The following is a 16,468-nucleotide window of genomic DNA, read 5'->3' as shown; positions in this document are numbered from 1 at the left end:
TGAGTGACATGTTCTCCTTTTGAATAAGAAAGTTCTGTAACACATCTGTTTTAAAGTGTTTTAGTGTATGTGCTATGACAATAAGTGAGACATTTGATATTCTTTAGGCCATAAATATACTGCACGGTGTATGTACTAACGTGTGTGTGTTGGTTATTGAAAGAGCTAAGTAATAGTGTACTATAAAACCTTAACAGATAAATATGATTTATAATTGAATATAATAAATTATGAGTTAATATGACAAAATTATTCAACATTTTTAAATTATTAATAGAATAGAACAGGTATTAAAATGTCACACTGAAGACAATCGATAATAATATATTAAACATTTAAATTTCATAATACTCAAGATTATATAATTTAATAATTCTAATATTTTGGGGTTTTAATATGTATTTATATTATCCATAGTAGTGATAATTGATTACTTTTCTATTTACAGTCTTTATTTTTTTCATTCCGATTCTACTGATTCTATTGAACTGAAACAGCCAACATTATTGTTTTTGAACAAGCTGATCCTGATAACAATCCTAATTCTGCAAACTATGATACTATCTTAGTGAATTTCCTTGTAATTTAGCATTCATCAAGACCACAAACCAACAAAAAATAATATTTTTTTATTATATTGTTTGGAACATGGAACACAAGAACGTTCAGTAAAGCAATGGAGGTAGTAGATATAATAATTAGGAGAAGAAATAATATTTTTGTGTACAAGAGACAAAATGAATAGGAGAGAAGACAAAGATGGTAGAGAATTTAGATTTTAAGTTATGGTATCATTCCTTTATTTGAGATAAAAAGAACACATTCTTTTATTGAAGAGTGAGACATATTTATATACAAAATTAGGAATCTATCTTAGGAAACTATAATTAAGGTAATTGACAACTATATTAGCTAATATATACATATATATACAGCTAATACTCCCCCTCAAGTTGGAGCATAGATATTAATCATGCCCAACTTATTACAAAGATAATCAACTCGAACCTCATTTAAAGCTTTTGTGAAGATGTCCCTAGTTGTTCTCCAGTTTTCACATATCCCGTAGAAATCAAGTTTTATTGAATTTTCTCACGAATAAAATGGCAATCAATTCCAATATGCTTAGTTCACTCATAAAACACAGAATTCAATGCAATATGAAAAGAAACTTGGTTATCACATTTTGTTTGTATTGAAATTTTAAATCCTACTTCGATCAAGAGTTGATATATCCACATTATCTCATACACAGACTGTGTCATAGCCTTATATTTTGACTCTGCATTGGATCGTGACATAACGTTTTGCTTCTTACTCTTCCATGAGACTAAATTTCTTCCAACAAAGATATAATAACCTGAAGTAAATCTTCTTCTATCCATTTTGGAGCATGCTCAATCTACATATGAAAAACATTCAATATGAGTATGCCCATAATTTACATATACGATACCCCATTGGGTGCTCCTTTCAAGTAACACAAAATTTGCTCTAACGTTACCTAATAATGAATTGTTGGAGATGATATAAACTAACTGACAACACTAACCAAATATGCAATATCTGGATAAGTCACGGTAAAGTAATTCAACTTCCCAACTAACTTTTGATCTCTCATGATGTTCAAATAATTCCCCATCTCCTGTGAAGTGCATGTTTTGAGTCATTGGAGAATTACAAGACTTTGCCCCCAATTTTCATGTGTCTCAGTTAATAGGTCGAGGACATATTTTCTCTGAGATACAAATATACTTTTTTTACTCCTAACTTCAATACCCAAGAAATACTTTAGCATCCCCAATTCCTTCGTGTGAAACTGAGTATGAATGAAAGATAAGGGATGAGATTCCTGTAGTATCACTTCCAATGATTGAATATCATCCACAAATACAACTAACAGAATGATATCCGCTCTTGATTGCTTATAGAACACAGAATGGTTAGACTTACTTTTCATCATACTAAATTTTCCAACAACTTGACTAAATTTTCCAAACCAAGCATGAAGACTCTGTTTCAAACCATATAAAGATTTTCGAAGACGACAAACTTGTCTTGTCTCCTCTTGAGCAACAAAACTCGGAGGTTACTCCATATACACCTCCTCTTTAAAATCATCATGAAGAAAAGTATTCTTGATATCAAGTTGATATAAAGGCCAATGATGAATAACGGCTAGAATTAAACAATCGAACATATGTCAATTTTGAAATTCGAGAAAAAGTGTCAAAATAGTCCACGCCATAGGTCTGAGCATTGCCCTTAGCAATAAGACGGACTTTCAGGGGGCATTTGGTTTAGGGGTTTGGGAATGAGGGAATGGAATAATAGAAATATATGGTGTTTGGTTAATGGGTTTGGGAATAAAAATTTGAGAATCATTCCTAAATATTTGGGAATGAACAAAACCCAATTAACTAGGTGGGTTTAGAATTCATTCCCCTGGATGGCTTTTGTTCCCGATAATTTTTTTAAGCCACCTCTCTTGCCTACATCTTACGAGCTCGTCTTCTCCGCGAGATTCCAATCGCAACCTGCGCTGCTTTTCCCTTCCCGAGTTGTTTCCATGACACACACAACTCCATCACTTTTGATCTTCCCGCTGTCCCCGTTTATGCTCTCGTCGATCTCTCTTCACACCTTGTGTGTTTCGCTTGCCGGTGCCACCAAGGCGGCTTCGCCTTCGATCGGAGAACTGTCCCTTTCCGATTTTCTCACCTATTTCTCCATATTTCCTCTCCCCAGCGTCTTCGAGGACTAGCGCTGCTCCCTCTCCTACTTTGACCAGGTCCTAAACGGCATAACGCTTAGGTGTATCTTACATGCTTTCGAACAAATTAGCACTTGAATCTTGGCTTTTCTTTTCTCAAGAATGTACTCCACACTCCCTAAATTTGGATTTGTTGTTAGGAGTTTCGGTTTTGTTTCTTCCACAGTGAAGAACAAATTTTGTAGTTTGACTATTCGTCCTCTCATATTTGTTGCAGTATCTTCAAGTGATAGATTCAATTTGATGAAGCTTAACTGATCTCCCAGTTCAAAATAATTCTGACAGTAGTATTATGGGGAAGAAGTTTATTGATAAGAAGAAGTCGGCTACCTTCCACCTCCTCGCCCATGACACTTCTGACAACAGTATTATATTTATTGTATTTGTATTCCTAAACCGTTGGTAAATCAAACAACAATATTGGTAATCATACCTAATCAAAGCTTATAAACCAAACAGCAATATTGGAATAACTAAACTCATTCTCATTCCAGTCTACTATCAAATTCATTCTCATTCCTATTCCTACACTCTAAACCAAACGCCACCTCAATCTGGCAATTAACTCATCCAAATTGACATTAATTGCAAATACTCATTTGTATCCTATAGCTCGTTTCTCGTAGATGGACCAAGTCCCAAGTGTCATTGTCATCTAAGACATTCATCTCCTCTATCATTGCATATTTCCAACCAAGATGAGATATAGCCGCGCAGATAGTTTTAGGAATAGAGATAGAGTCAAGTGAAGCAATAAAAGAATAAGAGGATGACAACAACTTGTTATAAGAAACAAAAAAAAAGTAGGATAAGTACCACTAGCGTTTATCTTTGTGTAACGCAATAGGAAGATCATCACTCAGGACTAGATATGATGACGAAGGAGTAGGTGTAGGACATGAATCAAGAGGTTGACGCTTTGAGTAACTTTAATAATAGGAGGCTTAACAGGAGCTAGTTCCGAGACGGGTGCGGGGATGTGATAGAATACACCAACAAATGATCATCCTCTTTTTGACGAGTCAGAATAGGTGAGGACAGGAAATAAGGTGTCTTCCACAAAGGTAACATCAATAGAGACAAGATATTTGTTAATACTAGGACAATAACATCTATAACCTTTTTGAAAACAAGAATAACCAAAAGATACACTTCAAAGATTTGGGATCTAATTTAGCGACATGCGGACGAACATCTTGAACAAAAAACAAGTGCTACCAAATATCCGAGGGTTGACAAGAAACGACTTATTGGGAAAAAGGATTTGTAGGATCTCACCATGAAGAACAGAGGATAACATGCGATTAATGAGAACTACATCAGCCCAAAAAGATTTACGTTTTACTACACCATTTTGGGCTGAAGTGTCAACACAAGAGGTTTCATGAAGCATGTCATTCTCTATATAAGATTAAAATAAGTCGGACGTATATTCTTTGACATTATCCTTTCACAAAGTATGGATGGACAAATTGAACTGAGTTTAAATCTCAGCGCAAAATGGACAAAACAAAGAAAATAATTCAGAATGACTTTTCATTAAATATAATCAAGTTATACAAGAATAATCATCAACAAAAATAACAAAATACCTAAATCCAAGTTTAGACAAAATATGACAAGGACCCCAAATATTAAAATGCAAAAGGAATAGTAGTAAATTTATTTACTCTAAGACTTGAATTAAGACGGTGATGTTTTACTAGCTTTGGACTGAAAAGTAGAAAAGAGACTAGAATTACCTATCATATCATTGATGGTAGTGGCACCAGAATCAATGGCCCATTTAGAAGATGAGAAAAGAAGACATGCGTTGTGTTTACCTGAATCAGCAATAGTAGTGACAGAGGAAGATGAAGACTTGAGTGATTTCTTATATTGTGAGAACTTGGCAAGTTCATCTAAGATAAGGATTGATTTATAGAGACGTCATTAGTGGATGCAATATGGGTCAAATGTTTTTGCTAATTTTTTGTACTAAAGCTTTCTACACTCAAACTTCATATGGTCTAGCTTATGATAGTAGTTGCACACAATATCACCCGAATTTAGTGTTCGAGTTTCAAAGTCCACTAAGCCACTATGACTAGCTGATCTCCCAAGCACATAATTAATATTATGACTTACCAAAGCACCACAAAGCGGAATATATGTAGTACTTTCTGTACAAAGAAAACGGCTAAATACATCTTGTAAAGAGGAGACCTCAGACTAGAGAGAACTTGTGACTTAGCAGACTCAAAGTAAGGAGATAAGCTAGCGAGGAAACTCATGATAGTCATCTGCTCTCGTTGGCATTGTTGAACCTTCATATCATAGCTAAAGGGCAGCAGCACATTAAGCTCCTTATATGTCTTCTTGAACGCCATAACATAATTGATCGGAGGTTCATCTTGTTTTTCCGCATAGTAAAAGGTTTTGCAAACCTCATACATGAAAGAGAGATTCCCTTTTCCAAAGTATAAAAATTCCAATTAATCTATCAGTTCTTTAACAAATTCACAATAATTAAATCAATTACCTCACTATTAATATAATTTTGAATCTGAAGAACAAACGAGCATGCTCTCTAATCCATGTCTACTTTGAATCATCTTTAGGAAGATCATCAGTCAAATAACCATTTTTATCAATACTTCATAGATAAAAATGCAGTCTTACTCTAATCCAAATAGTTCAAACCATTTAGCTTATAGTAGACATCACAGCACCACATCCGTCACAATGGAAGACTTATTCTCAGCTATAAAACTTTATTCTAAAGGAAGTCAAATAAGAGAAGAATCCAAAAGAATTTTCAAACCAACAAGACATAGGCAAATCCACGCATCGACGAGTACAAGCACGTCCCTGCCAGAAGTTCCAAACCCCACGATTAGCAAAGCGGCTAGGAAGGAGGAAGATCGATTGAGACGTAGCAGCTGATGGGCAGCAAAGGTTACAACGGAGATGGAACCCTAATTTCGAATCTCTCATGCTCTGATACCATGTAATTTGAGATAAAAAGAATATATTCCTTTATTGAAGAGTGAGGCATATTTATATAGCTATCTTAGAAAAGAATCTATCTTAAGAAGCTATAATTAAGGTAATTGATAGCTATATTAGCTAATATATACAGCTGATAAGGAAAGAGTAAAATAAGAAATAGAGTAGATATTATTGTAAATAGTTCGCTAAAGGATAAAGTAGTAGAAATAGTTAGAAAGGGAGATAGGATTATAACTCTCAAGATAGTAGTGGCAAAAGAAACTATTAATGTAATTAGCATATATGCGTCTCAAGTAGGATTAGATGAAAATATCAAATCTAAGTTTTGGGATGATCTAGACAAGATATTACAAAATATTCCACTAACCGAAATGATTTTAACATGAGGAGATCTAAATGGACATGTAGGATGAAAAATGAGAAATATGATAGAGTACATAAGATTATAGGTTTGGAACAAGAAATGAACAAGGGAAAATTATATAAAATTTTGCGATACATTTTTACTAGCTAATACATTTTTCGAGAGATAATAACACTTGGTCACATTTAAAAGTGGGTATAATAAGTCATAAATGGACTTTTTTATAGTTATGAAGAATGATAGAAAGATTTATAAAGATCACAATTCTAAAATTCGCTAGGCGCTAGATCGGCGCCTAGGCGAGGACTAGGCGCCGCTAGGCGGATTCCTCAGTATTAAAATAATTTACATAATAGCTCACATATTATAACTCCAACACAATAACATCAAATTTAAAATGAGTTCAAAATTACACAACTAATAAAATATCATTGGACACAAACTCAATATCATCGGACACAAACTTAACACTAAATTTATTCTACTTCTTCTCCATAATTTTCGACAACTTATTCTTCATCGAACACAAACTCAATATCATCATTATGATTCTCCTCTTCTTCTTCGGATGTAAAATCATTCTCGTGAAATTCTCTCACTCTTGAGCTTCTTCGAAGTTGTAGATTTTCATCTGCTCCACTTGCTTCATCAACCATTTGTCATGTGAGCCCAGAACCTAGTTCAACTTCATCATCTTCTCCACCATCCACAATCCAACCTTGTGGATTTGAAGCATCTTTTGCTAGAAGGACATCAACATTCCTTTCTTTTTCTCCTTTTTGTTTGTTCAACAATCAAGCATTAAATTGGATAAATACTAGATTGTTCAATCTGTTGACATCCAACCTATTTCTTTTCTTTGTGTGAATCTAAAAAAAAAGAGGGAGTAAATACAATAGTTAGTAACATGAATAACAAACTTTAAAAATTAATACTTACTTTAATTAAAGACTTAAAGTTTAAAGCTTACTCCTTCGAATGCACTCCAATTTCTTTCACACCCAGATGAACTTGTAGTTAATGAAAGTATTCTCAATGCCACTCTTAGCAAGTTGGTTGTGTGAGCCCCGTATGTACTCCACCATATACATAGATCAAATGTATCATCATTTTTTTCACATGCTCTTGCTGTTAATGCTTTTCCAAATAACCAGTCTTATCTCTATATTTTGGCAATTCCTTATTAATAATTGTATCCTGTGGATCTAACTCATTGGCATGCAAAATTTCCATGCATTCAAAAATCTACATCGCAGCCACCTTATAAAAGCAATAGAACTATCTTTATAGTAAAAATAAGGATTCAATAAAAATGTAGTGGTAGGTAATGATGTATCAAGTCTATCCTTCATTTTTGACTCAATAATCACTATGATAGGCTGATAATTTAACTCCACGTTGTTCAGGGCCACCTTGATGTCTTCTTTAGCTTGAAGAAACTCCCCATATAGAAACCCGATCGATCGCTTTCTATCTCCAACTACCAATCGAAGAACTCTTACTAAAAGTGTAAATATTTTTAAACAAAGTGTCACACCATTCCAAAAACTCATGCTCATCACAGTAAAGTAAGCCAATTTTCCTTAGTTTGTTTTTAGCCATTTACATTTCTCCTACATATCACTTGTAAACATGGCCCTTAAACTAGATATGTTTTCAATCAAACTTTGCAATGTGAGAAAATTTGATACAAATTTAGTAACTCCTGGCCAAACTATGTCTCTCTTCTTTGTGAAACTTCTCATCAATAACAAAATCTTATGGTGAGCATAAATGAAGATGGTAAAAGACTTAGCTTGCTCAATAACTTTTTTATATTGTGGAAGCTTGCCAATACTTTCAAGCATAAGATTAATGGTGTGAGTTGCACATGAACTCCAAAAGATCTCAGATCGCTTTTCTCTCATCAATTTAGCTATAGCCATATTATTTATAGCATTCTCTATTACAATCTGAACAATATTCTGAGCTCCTACTTTTCAACACACTTATCAACATACTCAAAAATAAGTTCAACTATATGTGTCTCGTATGAAGACTCCTTAGACTCTAAAAATGTAGTACCCAGCTTGCAATTAACACACATATTTAAGATTTTTTCTTATTTTTCTATCACTTTATGCATCTGTCATGATCGAGTACACATTCTTCTTCATGTTTCTTTAGCAGTTGCTTTGTTCTTTCAACTTCGGCTTTCAACAGTGGCTCCCTAAGTTGATATTGAGTTGGAGACTTGAATCATGGTCCAAATTGACCCACTGCCTCCATTAGTTGCTTGAAGCTATCATTATCAATAGCATTGAACGGGATTCTATTTTCATAAACTCATCTTCCAACATATTATTGAACTTGTTGAGTTCTCTCTTTAAAAAGAACATTATTTATATTTTTTTGACGAAACACTTTACTCCCATGGAGCCTGTATTTTCTGGAGCAATTGCCAATGTATATCTATCCATGGGGCTAAATAGAAGAGGTTTTTTTAATTCCATCTATCTCTTTAATTTCATGACTTTCTTCTTCATCTAGAAAAGTAGTCACCCCCACTCTGCAACTTTGTTCTTCAATTATTTTGTTCTTCTTTCTGTTTCTCCCTTCTAAAATAGCCTGTTTGCACTTACTTTTATCCTCCTGAGATGTTATGTGCTCCTTGATCCTATACACTCCCACTAACATCGTTTTGCCACACAACTTGTATTTAATTTTGTCGAGGTTCTTAGAATCAATCAACATCTCAAACTCCCATCCAATGTCATTTGACTTTCTCCTAAGAATCCCGGATTCAGGTTGAGTGACAAATGACGTCGAAGATGGATTATTCGCCATTATAATTGTGATAGCCTGAAAAATGATTTAAGAATAAATTTATAAGATATAAATCAGCAAAAAAACATTAATATAAATTAGTAAAAAAAATATTATCAGAATATAAATGTAATTTATATGAATTAAATAATTAATAAAATTTATTAGATTTTTTTAACATTTCAAATAGAAAATTATGAATATAAATATGATTTATATAAATTAATAAGATTTGTTAGAATTTTAATTTTAAATATAAAATATCAGAATATAAATTAATTAATAATATTTATTAGAATTTTGAAATTTGAAATATAATATTATTAGAATATAAATAATAAAATTTATAAAAAGATTTTAATTTTAAATATTTTTTATATATAATTTCTTGGGATAATTTAATTAAGATGTATAAAAGTCTATTCAAATTACCTTATTTAAGTGAGGAATTGTTGAATTAAATAAATAATATATAAATTAAATAAATAATAAATAAATTTTAAAAAAAATCATGTCCTGAACGCGATGAGCGACTCGACGCGACAACGACAACGAGCGGCACCGAGCGCATTCCTAGACGAGTCTGGGTCGCCGAACAAGTCGTCGGAAGCTTCCAGTGCCATCGGAACCTTCTGACAACTCGTCCGATGACCCTAGAAAAATATAAAATAAATTTAAAAACTTACAGCTCTTCCGAAGGAGGCAAGAGGCAGTCGGGGTAGTCGAAACGGTGAGATCGAATAAGGTTTAACCGTTTAGGGCTTTAAATTGAAAAATAAAAAATAAAAAAATCCTAAATTTCCACGACGATGCCCAGTACCGCTTAGCGGCTGGGCCGCCTAGGTTTGACGCCTAGCACCTTTCCAGTGCGGGTGTCGGGCGTCGAGCGCCTAGGTGCATTTTAGAACATTGATAAAGATTGTAAGGTATCCCTGGAGAAAACTAAACTACCTAATATAGATTAGTAGTATTGAATATCCGCCTCAAACATAGTATTAATAGAAGAAAAATGTGCACAACAAATTAAGTGGTGAAAGTTAAGAAGGGAAAGTAAAATATATGTAAGGAGATAGTAGTAGTACAGGTATTAGAAGAAATACACGGAGACTCAAATACAAGATAAGATAAGATGACATTAAAATTAAAATTAAAATTAGTAGCCAAAAGTATACTCAGTGAATCAAAGGGACGTGCACTACCAAGTAAAGAATATTGGTAGTAGAATGAGAAAGTACATGAGAAAGTATAAGAGAAAGTAAAAAAAAAAAACGAATAACCAATAAGATCTTATACACTGGTAAGAACGAGAAAAACTTAAAAAATCATTCAATAGCCAAGGAAGAGGTCAAGAAAGTAATGGTTGAAATCAAGAATGAAACTTTTGAATGCTTATATCAAAAATTGGATACAAAAGAAGAGAAAAGGAATATTTACATAATAACTAAAACAAGAGAGAAGAAAACAAGAGATCTTATCCAAATAAGATATATTAAAGATGAATGCAGTAAGATACTATTAAATAATGAGGAAATAAAAGAGCGATGAAAGATGTATTTTCATCAACCTTTTAATGAAGGTTTAGGTGATGAATTTAGCTTAGGTAATTTAAGTAGGTTAAATGAGTATAAAAATTTAAATTTCTATAGTAGTATTTAAACTCCAACAATAGAACAAGTTTTACAAGAGATGCAAAATAGAAAAGTAGTTGGACCTGATGATATTTAGATAGAGGTATGGAAGTGTCTAGGAAAATAAGGTATTGAATGACTTACAAAGTTATTCAACTTGATATTAAAAACTAAAAAAATGTTTCTGGTTCCCTTATATAAGAACAATAGAGACATATAAAATTGTGCAAAATATAGGGGTATTAAATTAATGAATCATACTATAAAACTTTGGGAAAAAACAATTAAAAAAACTAAGAAAGGAGACCACGATGATCAAAAATCAATTTGGATTTATGTCTAGAAAGTCAATAATAAAAGTTATATATCTTCTCATGCAACTAATTGAAAAATATCGAGAACAAAAGTAAGATTTACATAGTATTTATTGATCTAGAAAAATTTTATAATAGAATCTCAAGGAAAATTATATAGAGAATTCTGGAAAAGAGAGGTGTTAGAGTAGCATATATTAAACTAATTAAGCATATATATCAGGATATAATAATAAGAGTGAAGACTTATCAGCTCTAAGCCTTTATCTTTTTACACAAATCATGGACGAAAACTCCGAGAGACATATTTAAGATGGTACAGACATGTACTTAGACAACCAATAAATGTTCCAATAAGACTATATGAAAATATGATAAATGTGCACATTAAATGAGGAAGAGGGAGACCAAAAAAAAAACTTTGTTAATAATAATAAAACAAAATAAAATTTATTTAAATATAAATAATGATATAGTAGGGCATAAAGCTCAATGACATGGAAGAATCCATATAGCCGACCCCACCTAGTAGGATACAGCTTGGTTGTTGTTGTTATATAATTGTATTATATTGCTCTCTCATGTTAGTCTCGATAGTAATATCTCCCTTTTTTTTTGTGTTGTGGAGCATAAAAAGAGATTGATCATTAAGAAAGTAGATAGCCACTAAAGATGCTCAAAATTGAATGATCTTCTAGATAGAGAACAATTGTCAGGACCTCCAAGCTAGATAATAACAATCTGTATTTCAAATTAAGTAACATACATGTTCGCTTATACAGTCCTTGAAGAAAATGTTCCTTTGAGAAGAAAACAAGGGATAAACACCATATAAGGATGAAGGATGAAGGAAGAAGGGAAAAAATTATAATGGCGCTCATAAAATCATCAGATAGATGTACTTGTTTTGAACTTTTAATTAGTATTAAAAAAGGGATGCCCCATCATCTCTAATATTCTCATTTACCAACCCTCGGGCGCTACGGTGCAACAATTAGGCCCTCCAAGAGATTAACCAAGTATCTAATGATCGAATCCCAACTACGGCGCACTGTAGGAATTTTCTTCCAATGGGATGACAACCCTAAGAACGCTAGCCATTTGGATGAGCCGCTGTGAGCATTTCCTGATTTACCCTGGTAGCCGGTGGAAAACTTTTGTGGGGTTAGATCGGTCAGCTCCAAGATTAGTCAGTTAGAAAAGTTAGATACCTAAATTACCAAAAAAAAAATTCCATTTACCCCTTTCACCTTGATTTATTAAAAAGTGAACACTTTCATTAAAATTGTTTAAAATTTTATCAATTTAAAGCATTAAAACCTTAATTGAGATAATTACAATTTACATCAAAAATTCTCAAATAAAATTGTTCACTTTTACTCATTTAACGTTAAAAAAAAATTAAAAAAATTAAACATTCTAACCATGGTTTAAAATCTTGATCCATATCAAAGTTTTGATTTACGACCGAAATGATACGTGTCAAGACCATATTGTGTCATGCCGATATAGTTTTGCTATTTTTTAAATATAAAATATATTAATAAAAAATTTAATCTAAATATTAGAAAAAATTAAAATATGAGATTGATAAATAAAAATTTTATTATATATATATATATTAAATTAATCGTAGTTTTATTAGGGTTTGATTAAGCATGTTTAAATTATCTATTTATAGTTGAGAGTTGATTGAAACTATTAACATAAGTTTTATTATTTTTCTATGTTAAGTTGTTGTCTACCATGCCTACACTACGTGTGCCCACACACATCCTCACCACTACCAGTTGACGTCATGGAGCCTCACCGTGACCCAAGGACGTCGCAGGTCCTCACAACGACATGAGAACGTCGCAGCGGCCTAGCCACGACTCGCGGAGGTCACGGCAACCTCCGCGTCCCCATCGGGATGCAATCTAAGGAGGTTGTGATGCCAGTGGTGCCGGTGTCGAGCAGTCGACGGAACGATAAATTTCATCTATTTCTCCCGGTACGGAACAAAATTTTAAATTATGATCCTAACTCCACTTATGGACAACTAAAAGTTTGAAATGTAAATATTTACATAATTTTCCAGTGGAATTAATGTATATTTTGGCCTTAAAAGGGTCGTGAATAAAATCATAGCAAAGAGAAGTATACTATATAATATCATATTAGAGGAGGTGATAGGTTTCCCCTTTGATAATTTTGAAAATTATGGTAGATTGAATTTTACCCACGAAAGAATTTGAACCCTTTTTTTTTATTTGCAAAGTCACTAAGGGCATCCACAGTGGGAGCTCCTCTACGTGGCAAATGGGAAGGAGCTGGAGGGAGTTCCTTGGATTAAATGAAGAAGCGGCTCCATAGTTATGGAATCGCTTTTTTAAATTTTTTATTTATATTAAAATAATTTATTTTTAATATTTGTAAAAAAAACAAAATCAGCCTCAAGAACAATGGCTAATTTCGTTGAACAACTATAGCCATTAAACAACGACTAATTTTTAGTTGTTCAATGATCAAAATTTAATTTTTTAAATTTAAAAAAATCTATAAATACATGTTCAATTTTATTTTTTTCATTCATCTTATTATTCTCTTCACTCTCTACTTCTTATTTCTTCTTTTCTTTCTCTATTTGTATCTGAGATGGATGAAAATTTCAATACTTCTTTTACAAATCTTTTGAATTCTTCAAATACGGAAGAAAATGCATCTTCTGAATATATTTGCATTCCTCCAAATGTCCAATATCCTCATTTTTTCTCTCAAACACAATACCTTCCAAATTTTCAAAACATGTCATATGTTCCATAATAGCCTCCAAATTTCCCAATTTCCCAAAGTTCTCAAAATTTGTTGACGAATCCAAGTAACGCCGCCCAGCTCCATTTGGTATGTATCCACCGCAAGATTGGTCAGCCATGGGTAGTAGTCAATTTGGGATGTCTTCTCCTTACGTATTTTCTCCTACTCAACCATTATTCATGTTTTTGAATGAATCAAGAAGGGTTACTATTGACCCATCTAACAACGATAAAGAATCTCTTACGTCATCATCTGTTCTAACAACTCAGTGGCCACCACACTCATCACAAGAAGTGTAAAGATGCACCGGAGAAAGATGATTCGAAACAAAGATTTTGGTCTCTCGATGAAGACGTGGTCCTTGCAAAGTCATGGACAACTATCAGCACTGATGCGTCATTGATAATGACCAGAAGGATCAAGCTTTTTATAAATGTATAGATGATTACTACAACAAGCATCAACCAACTGGATGACGAGAAACTATCAGCGGCTAAAATAGCATTACTATAGGTTTGCACCAATAATAAATGAATTTTCTGCAAGCTATAATAATTTTTATACTCATCGTCAAATCGGTTGGAGTGATGAGAATATGTTAGAGAACGCACTGAATATGTGGAAAGTAAACAACAATAACAAGGACTTCAAGTATATGCATGTGTGGAGGGTTCTTAGAGAGTATGAGAAATATATTCCACAATCAGTAGCTAATTACTCTAGCAAGAAGGCGAGGACATCTGAATCGGGAGGGACACTTCAACATCAAATCCAAATACAAGTGTTGATGTGGATGATTTTGTAGTCTGCATTCGTCCGATAGGGCAAAAGGCACGAAGAGGAACAACTTCATATACATGAGAAAATGGTTGAAAAAATTAAGCAGAGACATGAGCTAGTGTAGATGTGTTTAAGTTTATTTTTATATATTTTTATAATTTGTCTTTTTATTTGATGTCCTGTAATATTTATGTATTTTTTAATTATTAATGTTATTTCATATTGGCAATTCATGAATTTAAATTTTATAAAAATTTAATTATATATAATGTAAAATATGGAGGGATGAGAAATATATATAATGAAAAGTGTGGGACTCATAAAGAAGTTGAGAAATTGCTTTTGATAATGGAGAGATATATGAGGTTTTTTACTATTGATGTAGCACGGATGTGACAACGAAGGAATTTTCTAAGAGAGACAACCATTGTGGATGCTCTAAGCCCCTGACTAGCTGGCATCTTCTGTTAGTATTAGCCCTAATACCAGTTATGAGATGATTGACAAGGACACTTTTTGTATCATATTTCACTTATTAATAAAAAGACAAAGGTAGTTATTATATTTACTTCAGTTCAATGCCGAATAAATAAGTATAATAATGCCCTAGGGTAGTAGGTTTTAATCTACAACATATCAATTGGTTGAATTGATAGTGGGATATTGTAGATATATATATAGAACGCTACTCTTAACTATTCCTAGTCAAGCCTTATATACAAGGACAATATTAATGTGTTGAGACTAGTATGTAGGTCAACAGATGACTTAATCTCACAAATCATAGATATGTAATATCAGATTGACACATGGGTATATATTAGAGAATATGTACTGAATTGACCCGTCATGAGATATTTCATGGATCGTTATATGAGTGTCATAAACATTATCATAGTGACTATTAGTATGAATAGTCCTTAGACTTGAAGTCACGACGATTCCCTACATAAAGAGTTATATACTTTGGTATCGGCAAACGTTACCTGTAACAAGGTGGACTATAAAGTCGATCACTTACAATAAGTTATGCGGAGAGGTGTAAGTGATGTAGATGAGATCTATCCCTTCCATATAACGGAAGCGATATATGTGGGCCCCTTGATTAGTATGACACAAGAATGCATGGTCATGCTCAAATGAGTCAATATGCGATATTGAACTTATTTAATTAAGTGTGTCTACTTAGAGATCAAGAAACACAAAGATGATAAGAGAATGACACGGTTTATGCCTCATTGATCAATCTAGATATCAAGGATAGAAGAATTGAGTTATACAAGATAATAGACACAGAAAGGTTAGGTCGAATCTCGACATTTTCGTCACTTGGGTAGTAATGATGTATTGTTAGATGTCACTCATTGTTTATGTATCTAAAGTGGTTTTAGATACATTGCCAACGTTACGAGAGCCCATTGGGTCACACACAAAGAATATGTTGATTTGAAGATGGATTATAGGGTTAAGTCTAATCCGAACTATACGTATTGAGTTAGACTCGAATGAATTTGGATTAGACTCATTGAGTAATGAGTTAGACTCATTGGTTTATTGGGTTAATGGCTTATTGGGTTAATGGTTAATCCAATATACTAAATCCAACCCATTTAGATTAATATATCATTAATCAAAAGGAAGATCAAGAGATAAAAATGTTTTTATAGTCATTGGATGAGTACGAAAGTCATTTGTAAAAGTAACTTTTAGGTGAAGTAACATTTTTGATAAAGTAACCTTTTGGTGAAATAACCTTTTTGGTAAAGTAACATTTTGGGTGATTGTGATCTTCTTGGTTTTTGCTCTTCTTCCTCTTCTTCTCTTGGCCAGAAATAACCTTGTATAGTTGCTAGCACAACAAAGGTTGTTTCTTCTCCAAGTTGTGAGTTCGTGAGACGTACATAGAACGTGTTCGTGTGGATACGGTAGAGGCACGGACGTGCTGATCGCGCTGAGATCTACATCCGAATCAAAGTTGTTGTCGGAAGCACCAGTTCACGCAATAAAAATAGCTATT

The 16,468-nt window shown here is 33.0% G+C and overlaps 1 protein-coding gene across 4 annotated transcripts in view; it reads right to left on the bottom strand.

Moving 5' to 3' along the window:
* Positions 1-16,468, bottom strand: part of LOC122008317 (diacylglycerol kinase 3-like) — a 35,334-nt gene that overhangs the window by 17,921 nt on the left and 945 nt on the right. The window lies entirely within an intron of this gene.

This window comes from Zingiber officinale, chromosome 8A (assembly GCF_018446385.1).
Source record: "Zingiber officinale cultivar Zhangliang chromosome 8A, Zo_v1.1, whole genome shotgun sequence".
NCBI classification, from domain to species: Eukaryota; Viridiplantae; Streptophyta; class Magnoliopsida; order Zingiberales; family Zingiberaceae; genus Zingiber; species Zingiber officinale.
The sequence above is the reverse complement of the archived record's forward strand: the minus strand, read 5'-3'. Positions and strand labels throughout refer to the sequence as shown.